This window comes from Phoenix dactylifera, chromosome 15 (assembly GCF_051530095.1).
Source record: "Phoenix dactylifera cultivar Ajwa chromosome 15, Ajwa_hap1_PhDact_Kaust_v1.1, whole genome shotgun sequence".
In the NCBI taxonomy this organism is placed as follows: Eukaryota; Viridiplantae; Streptophyta; class Magnoliopsida; order Arecales; family Arecaceae; genus Phoenix; species Phoenix dactylifera.
The window spans coordinates 24450743-24463944 of NC_143204.1; the positions used below are offsets into that span (position 1 = coordinate 24450743).

Genomic DNA, 13202 nt, shown 5'->3' on the forward strand with positions numbered 1-13202 from the left:
GCCCCTGCATCGGGGTTGCCGGGAGTAGTTAAAAATATGCCAAAAGCTTATTCACAACTCCCTACCGAAGATAAATATTTCATTTGAACTTCACTATGTGAAATACTTGCACTTCTCTCTTATTTATAATCTCAAGGAAAACTTTGGAAGTTTGACCAGGATCACGAGAAAGGAGGTTTAATTTTTTTTTTTTTTACATATATTCTTTTCAATGCATTCCGTGATCCAATCCTTTCTGTTTTGCTTGTTGCTTATCTATTTATCTGTATGTTCTTGTTTTTTTCCGTTTGGAAAGCTTTCCTGCTCGCAGCTCTACTAATGCAATTGTGTATCTTTACGGTTCACATCATCTTTTTATATTTTGGTCACTGGGCAGAGAGTGAAAGGCCCGTGTGGTTTTCTTGCATACCATGTTCATATTAGCCTAAACCCTTTGGAGGTTGTTTACAAGAAATCACTGCTTGTGTTACGTGTTAGCTTCATGGTTTTTGAATACCTTTTAAATCCCAACTGCACAATTATGTTACTTTTTTGGTAAACAATTTGTTACATTTTTGCTAAAATGCTTGCAGAATAGATGGGACAAAATGGTAGAGCACTAGCTTCTTTAAAGTTAATCTAGCAAATCCGTAGATTCATAGAAGAATGGAGACCAAATTTAAATTTGTAAATTATTGTTTACTTAATCACAAGAAGATCTTTTCAATTGAACTTGTCATGTGATCCTGATAATAATATTGCTTTCAGAGTAGCTGGAAAGAGTAGTGGTAGCTTGGCTTATGCTTGTAAGCATAGCAACATCTCATCTAACGCTAATATATGTACTATTTTCTATTCATAACGCCATTCTTGGATAGCTTGGATAAAGATATAACGGTCCCAGCCGATTTGCCAAGATGTAAATTATTGTAAGTGTTGTTGATGGATATATAGGTCAACAATATGATCTTTATCTCGTTGGTAATGCCAATTTGCAATTGGGGCCTCTAATTCTTTTCACAAATGGGTGAGAAAGAAATATTCTCTCATTAAGTTTTTTCTTATAAGCATATTGTCATTACGTTAACCCATGTTGGTATGAGTTCTTTTAGCTGGGGAGTGTTAGGACGACCTCTACTTAAGTCCCGGGAAACTGAGTTCCGCACAAACACAAACCTGATCCCATGCCACTCCAGTAACAATTCACACCTCTAGGTATACTGTTAATATATATCTATTCCAAGTCCTGAAAAAGAAATAAAAAGACGCAAGAAGAAGAAGATGATGATGAAGAAGAGAGCACTAACCTCAGAGAGGGATGGTAAACTTAATTCGTAGAAGCTCAGTTGCCAATCCTGCAGAGCGTAGTAGAGATGGCCGGCCTCCGACACCTGCTCGTCGAGATCGAGCCCGGCACAGTCATGAGCTTCTGGGTGCCCAAGCACCACATCAAGAAGGAGACCACCACCCCCAACCCCACCAAATTAAGAAGTTGAAAGCAACCACAGCACCAATAACAAGAAGAAGATGCCCAAGAAACCGAAGCCTGCCCTGGTGCTGGTCCATGGATTTGCGGCGAAGGCCTTCGTTACATGGCAGTTCCAAATCCCAGCACTAACTAGGGACCACTCGGTGTACATCCCCGACCTCCTCTCCTTTGGAGGATCCACTACCGATCGCGGTGAACGCTCGCCGGAGTTCCAGGCGGAGTGCTTGGCGGCGGCACTAGGAAAGCTCGGGGTGGAGCAGTGCGGCATGGTGGGGTTCAGCTATGGCGGCGTGATTGCATTCAAGATGGCGGAGGCCCGGCCGGAGCTGGTGCAGTCTCTGGTGGTGTCGGGTTCCGTCATTACGATGACTGAATCGATCAACGAGGCTGCGCGCGCTTAAGGCGGTCGGTGTCTCTACCTCGTCGGACCTCCTCCTGCCGGAGACGGTGGAGAGGCTTAAGGCCCTCCTGTCCATCGCCACCTATAAGGAGCTATGGTTTCCAAACCGGCTCCATAAGGACTATCTCAAGGTCACTGGACTTGGTTGTAACTCTTTAGATGTTAGTTTATGAGACAATGTCCTGAGAATTATTGCTGCTGGTGTCTGGCTTGTTTTCAGCTGATGTTTAACAATAGGAAAGAGAGAGAAGAGCAGATGGAGGGGCTGATCATTAGCAACAAGGACATCAAGATCCCTATATTTTCACAGGTACAAGAATTAAAAAAAAAAAATTGAGATAATTAAAACAAGCTTGCCATTGGGGGAGTGCAGAAAATTTTAATGTTCTGGGGCTTCAAGGTCTGAATTACCTTTATATTTTTTTCGAGCTTTTATAAATTATACTTCTACAATTTATAAGCAGTTGTTTTTGGAGCTTGCAGCTTTTTTTTTTTTGTCTTTGTGTTTCTTAGATTGCGCGCTACTAACGTATTTTCATAAAACTGTATTCTTCGTTTGTTCTTCAACGCCCATAGGTTAGACTACCGGGGGCCAAATGTATAGTTAAATATCATAGCTAGCTTGTAAATATAAAAGATTGCTAATTAATCTCAAGTATTTATCTAGAAAACCATTCGTGTTACCAATTTACAAAATTGTAGCTCTGTATTTATAGTGAGCAATAATAGTAATAAATGTTTTATGAAATATATCTCAACCAAGTTTTTTTTATTTTAATTTTTTTTAATGAAAGGGAGGGTTGAGCCAACTCGGGCATAATTGAGGACATGAAAAGCCCAAGCACTTTTACATGACTCCTTTTACATAATTTACTTAAAATTAGTAATCATGAAAGGACTCATGGTCTATTGGCTACTTTGGCTCATACAACAAGATAGTTGTTCCTTTATATATCAAGAACAAATGGCGTTAATATGTTACTATATATGCCATTTATGCAGGCCTCTCCACACCTGCAGTACATGGTGATACTAACATATATTTTACAGCAAAGGATTTTCTAAAGAGAAAAAATATTTATAGCAATATATTAAGAATGTCTAGGTCTAGATTTAGTTATAAAATAGAAAAGGCAATTTAAAGTGAAGGCTTATAGCTAATTAAGGCAACTAATGAGATATTCATATTTTTTCTTTTTTGCCATTTTTTATAAAAAGCATCTAAATTAACATTAATTTTGGGTGCAGAGAATATTGTTACTTTGGGGTCAAAATGACAAGATATTCAACATAAAGCATGCAAAGAAGATGAAAGAGTAAGTTCTCTCTCTCTATATATATAAAATATGCCTTTCTTTTCGGTTAGATCTTCCTCAGCCCTTGGTGGACCTGGATTTTACTAATTGTTCCCCGACATTTTCTTCTTATACTATCAATACAGCACAAGGTAAACTCTTAGCCAACCCGAAGAACAAATCAAGGTCCAAGTCAATGTTTTTTTCAGAGCAGGCTTGGACCTAAAATATTCACTTCTTAAATGGATTGGCTGTGAATCCTGCTCATTATGACAAGCACAACCCTTTTACATGACTTTTTGAAACTTCAATATTGTTTTCCATTGATACATATATGTAATAAATATATGTATGTATGTAATCCATGCAGACTGTGCCCAATAGCTATCCAATTCACTTGACCTGTGTCTCCATTAAATTATGAGAAAATGTGACAAGGATACTTTATTTTAAGTCTTTAAGCTTCAACTGCAATGTATATATTACAATTTAGACACTAAGTGTGCATGGCTGTTATAGATGTTGAGTTTGAGCTGCCAGTGGTTATTTATATGCCTCAAATTATACTACCCTACACTTTGACACATCTGCATCACAAATCTATCCTTAATTTCGTGGTAATCTATGAGAGATGATCTAGGATTCCACTGACTTGAAAGACGAGCATGGGACTGGAAAAGCAGACCTAAAAGGGCGAGTATCTACAACCTCAACCACATGCACAAATTAATAAAACCTCAGTTTCATAAACATAAAAAGAAACCAGAATGTCTTCAGAGACAATGAAACTCGGAACAACCAAAACGAGGTCACATTCCATTTTAGAGGCACATAGCAAAGAAATAAAACAAAAGATACTCAGCATCTACACCTTTATGTGATTAAGCTTGAGAAATAGTGGATTCTGATGTTCTTCCTCCATGTAAAATTTCGGCTGGAGATGTACTTGCTCTTCATTCATTTAGAAGCTCTGAATTATAATGACGGGAGTATAGAATGCTCTGTATTACACAAATAGTGTGTTCTAAACGTTTTGAGAAGCGATCCAGTTCCGTTTAATAGATGGCATGAACAGCAGGTAGTCATGCACTAACAACTTGGAATTGGTGACAAATTAGCCACTTGACATTGTTGATCACACCACATATATATGCTATGCAGTGAACACAAAAGCCATCGCAAGAATCATGAAAAAAAAAAGGATATTTACAACATTCTCAGCTGCATCGATCTATATATGAAAAGAAATTATGATAACGTGAACAAGGCTGCTCTGAGAAACTTGGCAAGTAATGACATATGTTAATTTTATTTACTTTCTAATGTCAGTAATTATCATATATTTGGTCCTCTTAATATGGAAATTACAAGATCAAGAAAAGTGCGAGATTTTTTTTTTTTTTTTTTTGAGTGCTAATGGAGAAAGTAAGGCACTTCCCCGAAGCTTATTAATAAAATAAAAGATTGTTTGCGGATGGAGATGTTGCAGGAGGGGCCGGGATACGGCAAGGAGTGGAGAGGAGTTAATGAGGGGTGAACATCAAGGACGAAAAGGGTTGACTTGAGTTTCTTACGGCAGACCCAAATCTTAAAGTCATTCCTGCTTTTCTACAGTTCATCTTACAGATGGTTAAAGCTCGAAAACAAGCTTCTCTTCATCAACCTCCTTCAATACCCAGAAGCTTGACTTCAGTATATGCAAAAGTTAGTAAAAAAATCAGATAAAATTCATTCTGCCAAAAAAAAAAAAATACAGTATATTTTTGGTGCAGGTCATCAAAATGTGCGTATGCAAGCAAATTTTAGTTAAAGAAAAACTAAGAGATATGGTTTCTGCATAGGAGGGGAATTTTTTTTTTCTTTCATTTTCTCTTACAAATTCCATCCTATGTGAATATAAAACCGAAACAAAATAAGTAATTATAAAAAAATAATAATAACCCACAAAGAATGCTGAAAAAATAAAATAAAACATATGGGAAAAAATTAATGCAGGGACACTGGGACAGGATGAAATAAGTACCCTAAATAAAGTGGAATACTGGCGTTTCTTATTTCTCTCAAGCACACGAGCGTCTTTTACTTTGCCGAGCTGTCATGTCAACTAACTATACATAAACTAGCAGTCTTTCTTTGTCCAAGAGCTGCTGCTGTTTGTATAAGCTTCTATGGTGTCGGGCTACCACTACAGAAAGCCAATGATTGGAGTTGCTTTGCTGCTTTCCTTGCCTCTGCCAAGCCCACCCCACGCCATGACAAACTTCTCAAACGAGAACTTTCTTAGCTTATTTTGATGATCACAAGTCTTCTCAAGAAGTTTTAACTCTAACTTTATGTTTATATATCATGGTGCAAGATATGAAATTTGCAACAAAATTTAAGCATCGATATTATTTGGAATAAGTATCAAAGATCTGTTCAATGTACGTAGTAGAATGGTGCATGTCTCACAAAATTTAAGAAAACAAAGAATTTTTGTCATGACATTAGCTTGGATATGATTATAATCATTAAATACTTATCTACTAGGTAATCATTAGGTTATGATTTTGTTTTTCTAACATTCATATGCATGTGAGCATAGAATTTTGTTTTTTTTTTTTCCCTTTACTTTACATGCAGCTCTTGGGATATAAGAAACATAAACTGGACTGGCAAAATGCAATGATATTTTTTTCTCAGACAGAAAATATGCATTGGTAATTCCTTTTTCCTCCTTACAAGGCCAGTTCCATTTTTAAAAATAGTCATTCAAAATTTAAAAGAAAGTGATACATGTAGGCACTGATACAGCAATACTAGGCCTGAGGATCAGGAACGAGGCATACCTACATACATCTCCATAACTCCATCCCCGATCCTTGAAAGGATGATCTATTAGGATTCCCTGACTTGAAAGACGAGCACTGGATGCGAGCCCACATGAGGAGAATCCCACGTGGTACTTGGCTACCTTAATACTGCATGCATGCAGAGCTCTTTCAGTGCCTTCTTACATGATATTTGGTGCAACCAGGGTTCCCCCACACGTGTGATCACATGCCTTTGAGAAGAAGAGAAGGGTGATAGTTTGTGGGACCTTCTCCCACTGTCTCTAGTCAGGGGCGGCCCAATACATCTGGGGGCCCAAGGCGAATTCAGTAAATGGGGCCTCTTTTTTTTAAATAATAATTTTTTTAATAAATATAAAATACTTAAAAAAATGTTATGGAAATAGATTGCTGTCAAGTACACTATTTCAACAAAAATGCATGGATCTAAGGTCGACAAAAAGCCTCTTCAGTTTAATATAATTCTTGAATGAAAATATTAAAAAAAAATACTTAAAAAAAAAAAAAGGCCATGGAACTGTTCTTGGCAATACTGTTTACCATGTGAAGCGAGAGCAGAATAGGAAAAAGGCCATCCCATGGCGCTTCACGGTCAAAAAATTTATCCAAGAGAAAGTAGGGTCATTATGGAAAATTCACTCCATCTAATTAATAAAAGTCCCATCCCACCATCTTCCCTTCAAGTGAGTACCCAAGCAGCCCCTGCAACATCACGGAACAGCAGCCATTCAACCCCCCCTCCCTCCTTCTCTTTCTCTACCCTCCTTTTCTTTTGCTAAAGACCATCTCCCCCTTCAAGTGAGCACCGAAGCTGCAACTGCAACATCACGGCACAGCAGCCATTCAACCCCCTCCCTCCTTTTCTCTCTCTACCACCCAAGAGGGGAGAAGAAACCGAGAGGAGAAAATTAAAAGAATCTCCACCCTCCAAGAAGTCCATCTCCAATCAGGGCCGGCCCGAGCCCTAGGCGACTGAGGCGGTCGCCTAAGGCCCCGGGCCAAGGGAAGGCCTCCGGGAGCAGAAGCTGGCTACGAGTCTTCCCCCTTGATGGAAGGGAGGTGGAGGGTTTCCTGGCCTGCAGAGGGCAATCGGGGAAGTTGGGGACAGTAGTTTTGTTTTGGGTGGAGAGAGAGAGAGAGAGAGAGAGAGAGAGAGGAGGGATTTGGTTGGCTTCATACACACCTGAAGCCACTCTTATCTTTCATCCCTTCTCTTTTTTGGTTTTGGTCTTGGTTTTCCTTCCCTCACATTACTCCTGATCCAGCTGGGCCATCGGGAAGGAAGATAGGGGGATTGGAGATGGACTTCTTGGAGGGTGGAGATTCTTTTAATTTTCTCCTCTCGGTTTCTTCTCCCCTCTTGGGTGGTAGAGAGAGAAAAGGAGGGAGGGGGTTGAATGGCTGCTGTGCCGTGATGTTGCAGTTGCAGCTTCGGTGCTCACTTGAAGGGGGAGATGGTCTTTAGCAAAAGAAAAGGAGGGTAGAGAAAGAGAAGGAGGGAGGGGGGGTTGAATGGCTGCTGTTCCGTGATGTTGCAGGGGCTGCTTGGGTACTCACTTGAAGGGAAGATGGTGGGATGGGACTTTTATTAATTAGATGGAGTGAATTTTCCATAATGACCCTACTTTCTCTTGGATAAATTTTTTGACCGTGAAGCGCCATGGGATGGCCTTTTTCCTATTCTGCTCTCGCTTCACATGGTAAACAGTATTGCCAAGAACAGTTCCATGGCCTTTTTTTTTTTTTTTAAGTATTTTTTTTTAATATTTTCATTCAAGAATTATATTAAACTGAAGAGGCTTTTTGTCGACCTTTATTAGATCCATGCATTTTTGTTGAAATAGTGTACTTGACAGCAATCTATTTCCATAACATTTTTTTAAGTATTTTATATTTATTAAAAAAATTATTATTTAAAAAAAAGAGGCCCCATTTACTGAATTCGCCTTGGGCCCCCAGATGTATTGGGCCGCCCCTGTCTCCAATCCCCCTATCTTTCTTCCTGATGGCCCAGCTGGATCAGGAGTAATGTGAGGGAAGGAAAACCAAGACCAAAACCAAAAAAGAGAAGGGATGAAAGATAAGAGTGGCTTCAGGTGTGTATGAAGCCAACCAAATCCCTCCTCTCTCTCTCTCTCTCTCTCTCTCTCTCTCTCTCTCTCCACCCAAAACAAAACTACTGTCCCCAACTTCCCCGATTGCCCTCTGCAGGCCAGGAAACCCTCCACCTCCCTTCCATCAAGGGGGAAGACTCGTAGCCAGCTTCTGCTCCCGGAGGCCTTCCCTTGGCCCGGGGCCTTAGGCGACCGCCTCAGTCGCCTAGGGCTCGGGCCGGCCCTGTCTCTAGTGCTTCTCTTGCATATATTTGCCTTTAGAAGGTCAAGTACCTATTGAAACCTGAGAAGTAATTAGGAGCATTCAAAGTGATGGCAGAGAAGCAAGCCAGCACCCTACCAAAACCTCTTTAAGGTCACTTGGATAGGAGGAGACGGTGGATGGTACAAGCAGAAGCTCATTCCGGGGCGCTCATTACTGTTTCAGCTTGTTTGATTCGCAAAAAATATTTTTTTCTAAAAATATAATTTTTTAAAAATAAATATTTAAGAAATAAATGCTTAAAAAAAATACTTTTGGCATATTTGATTGATAATGAAAAAGTAAAGAGTTCTTATGTTTAGTTCGACCATCCATTTTTTTGAAAAAATTATGTGTAATTCCTATTATATCCTTAAAAAAATTAGATCATTACTATCTCTTTAACGCTGAAAGATTTTTCTAGAAAAAAATAAAAATTGAGTAATTTCCGACTCACAGAAAAGTATTTTTTATGTTTCTCATGAAAAAACTTCATGAAACGTGAGAATCATATTCCAATGAGAATATAACTTTTCCGTCTTTTTTCTTTAAAAACTTTAACCAAACAAGAGGCATCTCATTATTTTGCCGTTGATCATAATTTTTTCCCTTCTTTTTTCGCGAACCAAACGAGCCCTTTGATCTTTTGATGTTTAACACAATTAACCAGTATTCCTCCCATGCAAACTGTGAGGAGTAGGATAACCTCCTCTTTTAGTTTACTACTGAGTTCGATGCATTGCATTAGTTTTACTGTTTCAACATGATATCGTAGGATCTCAAAGATCTCAATTTGTGTATTTTTTTATGATGCAACATTTCTATATCTTGAGGAATTTTTTGAGGTTGTGAATGTTGGAGTCTTGGAGATGAGATGGAGACAGATCAGAAGGAGATTCCGATGGATCCAGAAGAGATTCCTATTGATCCTGATGAGAATGTAGAAGATTTTGATAATCTTGCCAATACAAGCAGCCTTTGACCGAAATAATTTATTAAAATATATTTTCCATCAAAAAAATTTGGAAGGGTACTGGGATGTATGTGGGTTCGCGCTCTGCTCTGTTTCGAGCCTTATCAGCCTTTTAACCACCAAATAGAAAAACCAAATTGAAAACCTTATCAGCCTTTAATCCAATGTCCAATTCCAAGGCAAATGCAATGCCGATGACCTAAAAAATTGTCAAGCTATTATATCAAGTAATAACTTGGAGGTGATAAGGATTTGAATCCTTGTATGTATTGGAATTTTAATTAAAAAATATTTAAATTTTTTTAGTTTTTAAATTTTAGTTGTTTTAAATATTTAAAAATAATTTTTTTGAGGCGACTTTTTCAGAAGAGTTATAACTCTTTGAAAAAGAATGTTACTTTCCAAAAAAAATATAGTGTTTTCGAAACATTACATATTTTCGAAACCATCATATCTCTTCGGTTTTTCGGATAGAGTTTATAAATAGATTCCTTCAGGATTAATTCAAAAATAATCCGATCTCTGTTATTCTCACTGATACTCTGTCTCTTTTGAGCTTTTTCTAGAGAGTTTTTCCACTCTTTAATTTTCTGCTTTCTATTTTTTTATTTTCTAGGCATCTGAAGGAATTAATTGGGTCAAGCCTCCACTGCGACCGTACTTGTTAGAGAAAGATCAAGCTGAGCCTGATTGTTATACCTTAAGGATAAGATCACCGCAAACCAGCACGTAGGGGTGAATCATATTCTTAGGATAGTGTAAATCAAGCAAACTCTTAATCATCTAATTTTATTCTAATTGATTATTTTTTTATATTTTTTTTATAAAATAAAAATATGGCAGTTTTTAGGTAAAACTTTTTCAAAAGTATATTGATCTTAAAATTTTTAAATTCTGCGAACCAAAAAAAAGAGCTGACGGTAGAAAAGCAAGGCTAAGGAATGATTGCATAAGTGTACATGTGTGAATTAGTCATGCAAAAGCACGCACAAGTTTTAGAGGTGTAATGATAATTTTTCTATACTCCAGATGCTTTTATCCCGAGCATCCAAACTCCAGAATTCTTATGAATATCATTAATCAGTTCAAACTCTTTTCTTCTTTTTCATTTTTTAAAATAAATAAATAGATGTTATTTTTTTAAAATAACCTATTTTATATCTCATATGTGAGCGGACAAGCATAATGCTAATAATGGAACAGAGGGATGTAGGATCCACCTACCTAAAGGTTAAGTTGTTATGCTAACAGGGTTCGGGTTGTCCCTTTTGTAGAAAAGAATATTGACCTTCTTTTACAACAGCGGCCGTTAGGTTAGATTGTGCCACTCATAGGTTCTAAAGCACTCCAAACCCTTCTATATATATGCATCTGCATAGATTTTGAAGGGGGTGGATTTATATAGAGAAAGTTGAATTCTTTTTTCGTGCGAGAGATTTAAGGCCTCGTTTGGGAAAGCTTTTGGAGGACAAAAAAAATACATTTTGACCCTTCAAAAGCTCTTTTAGATGAAATATGTGTGTTTGGTAAAAATTTTAGAAATTTGCTTTATCTTTTCCAGAAAGTTAAAAACAACTTTTTAGAAAAAGCTCCATTTTGAAACTTTCCGAAAAAGTACTTTTAGGTCCAATCAGAAAGCTATTTTTCAACCAAAATACCCGTAATAAAATATAACAATTACCCTAAATGTCCCTTTATAATCTTGGAAATGTCCCTTTATATCTCTGTTACAGAGATAAATAATTATCAGCAGGGTGAAAATTAATTTATACTAAGAATCATAATATTTTATATTTTTATTATTGTATTATACTATAAATATAATATTATATTACATTATATCATAATACATTAATATGTTATGTTAAATAATTTAATATTATATTATATTATGAAAAATTAATTTACCCTAATAATTATAATATTTTATATCTTATATTATACTATAAATATAATATTATATTACATTATATCATAATACATTAATATGTTATATTAAATAATTTAATATTATATTAAATTATTATGCTATAGTATATAATATTATATTGCTATATCATAATAATATTATATTACATTATAATAATATTATACTATATTATATATTTATATTTTAATATATATTATATTTTATTATGCTTTGTTGTATAATACTATGTAACGTATTTTATGGTTATTTTGTTATGCCAAAAGTATTTTTTCAGTTTATTTATTAAATATAAGTTAAAGTGATAAATATTTTAAAAATATAGTTACCAAATAGTAAATAGCTTTTTGTAAAAGTCCTATTCAAACGGCTGTTTTAAATACGGTATAAATCATGTCCACACTATCTCCATGCAGTATGCATATAAAAGTATAATTGAGTGAAAATATAAAATATATTACTTATAACATTGCAAAGCTCTAAAGGAGGCGACAGAAAGCTGCAATGATCATAACTGCTTTAAAACCATCGCAAATTAAAATCTTTAGCCCAAAAAAAACCAAAAAGGACGTCTCGTGGCACGTACTTTGAGGGAGCGAAGCACTGCACGACGAAGGATGAGCCACAGTTCTGTAATTGTCGTCTAGTGCCCTGCAGTTATAAGCCAAGTACTAGACTTTATTATCTAATAATTGAAGCATTCTTATGGTTAGTTTTAATGCCATTATTTGTCAATAAAGATACAATTAATCCATGTCATCAGCACTAGGAAACCGCCTACGTTTCTCTGAGAAAATGCCAAAGGCTATGATGAAAAGAAAAGCTTACACACGCACTTCTGCCTTTCACTGGCTTGGGGTCCCACTTCATGTGGTACTCACACTGTGGTGCTTCGTGGGCTTAGAAATAGGGAATAAAAAAAATAAATAATTTTTTTCCCTCCTCCTTGCAATCTCCAGTATGGAAAATTTATGGCCACCATTGCAACTGCGAAGACCAACACTCCTGCTTCAGGTAATACACATACTCACGAGAGAGTTTAGTTTCGTTTATCAAGAAACAAACAATATAGTAAACTAGATTACCTTCTATGCTGCATATTATTTAAAAAAAAATTAGATGTATAAAAAAATAATAATAATTGAATAATATGCATCGCACGTAATATAGTATGTGCTCAGGGACTACCTTATTTGTTGCCTATATACTGTAGAAGACGGATCTCTAATATTTCATTGGACCAGATGACACTTGGGGGACAAAAGTGAATTAATGAAGGAATCGTCAAATGCAACAGTGTTTCCACTTTGCAAACAGCTACCGCTTTTGTTTTGAATGATAAGAGGAGACTTTAAGACTTCCACTGCATGTGCAAGAAAGATATCTAAAATTCATGAACACCCCAGAATTTTCAGATTTTGGGGCAATGCCCTTGCATTGTAAGAATTATCTGCAACTACGAACTTATTAATAATTTATCGAGATCTTCTGCTACGCCTGATTAAGAAAGAGAAGGTATAAATATATATATTCTTTGATCCCTATATGCTTAAGTACTACAGCTTTGACTAACACTCAACAGCAAGAGAAGCCATGAAACTTTCTGCTGCCCTGCAGTTGTACATATTGTGATCACCATGCATGCATGGTAGTGTAGGCCTTATTTCGCTTTAATATTCTTGTTGGAGTAAGATTCATGTTGTAATATTATTTTTAAAGTATCTCATTCACAATCTAGTCGAATAACAACCAAATCTAGTGCAAATCTTTTCTGCTCTCAAAGTGGAGCTAACCCACACATTGATTGTTGACTAGCCATCCAATCAATAGCAAAGATAAAGTGAAGATGCTATGGGCAATTGTCCTTTCCTTTGCCACTCATATTCAAATAGCTGGCTATCCCAAATTAGTAACCTAGTCAGCATTGGAGCAAAAAATGATGGCGAATTAGGC

General features: G+C 36.5%; 1 pseudogene across 1 annotated transcript; it reads left to right on the forward strand.

Moving 5' to 3' along the window:
• Positions 1 to 1002: 1002 nt before the first annotated feature.
• LOC103711580 (uncharacterized) lies at positions 1003 to 3523 on the forward strand (annotated as a pseudogene). The gene is made up of 3 exons (XR_015973511.2): positions 1003 to 1006; positions 1318 to 2178; positions 3117 to 3523. The product of XR_015973511.2 is annotated as an uncharacterized LOC103711580 (transcript).
• The last annotated feature ends 9679 nt before the right edge of the window (positions 3524 to 13202 follow it).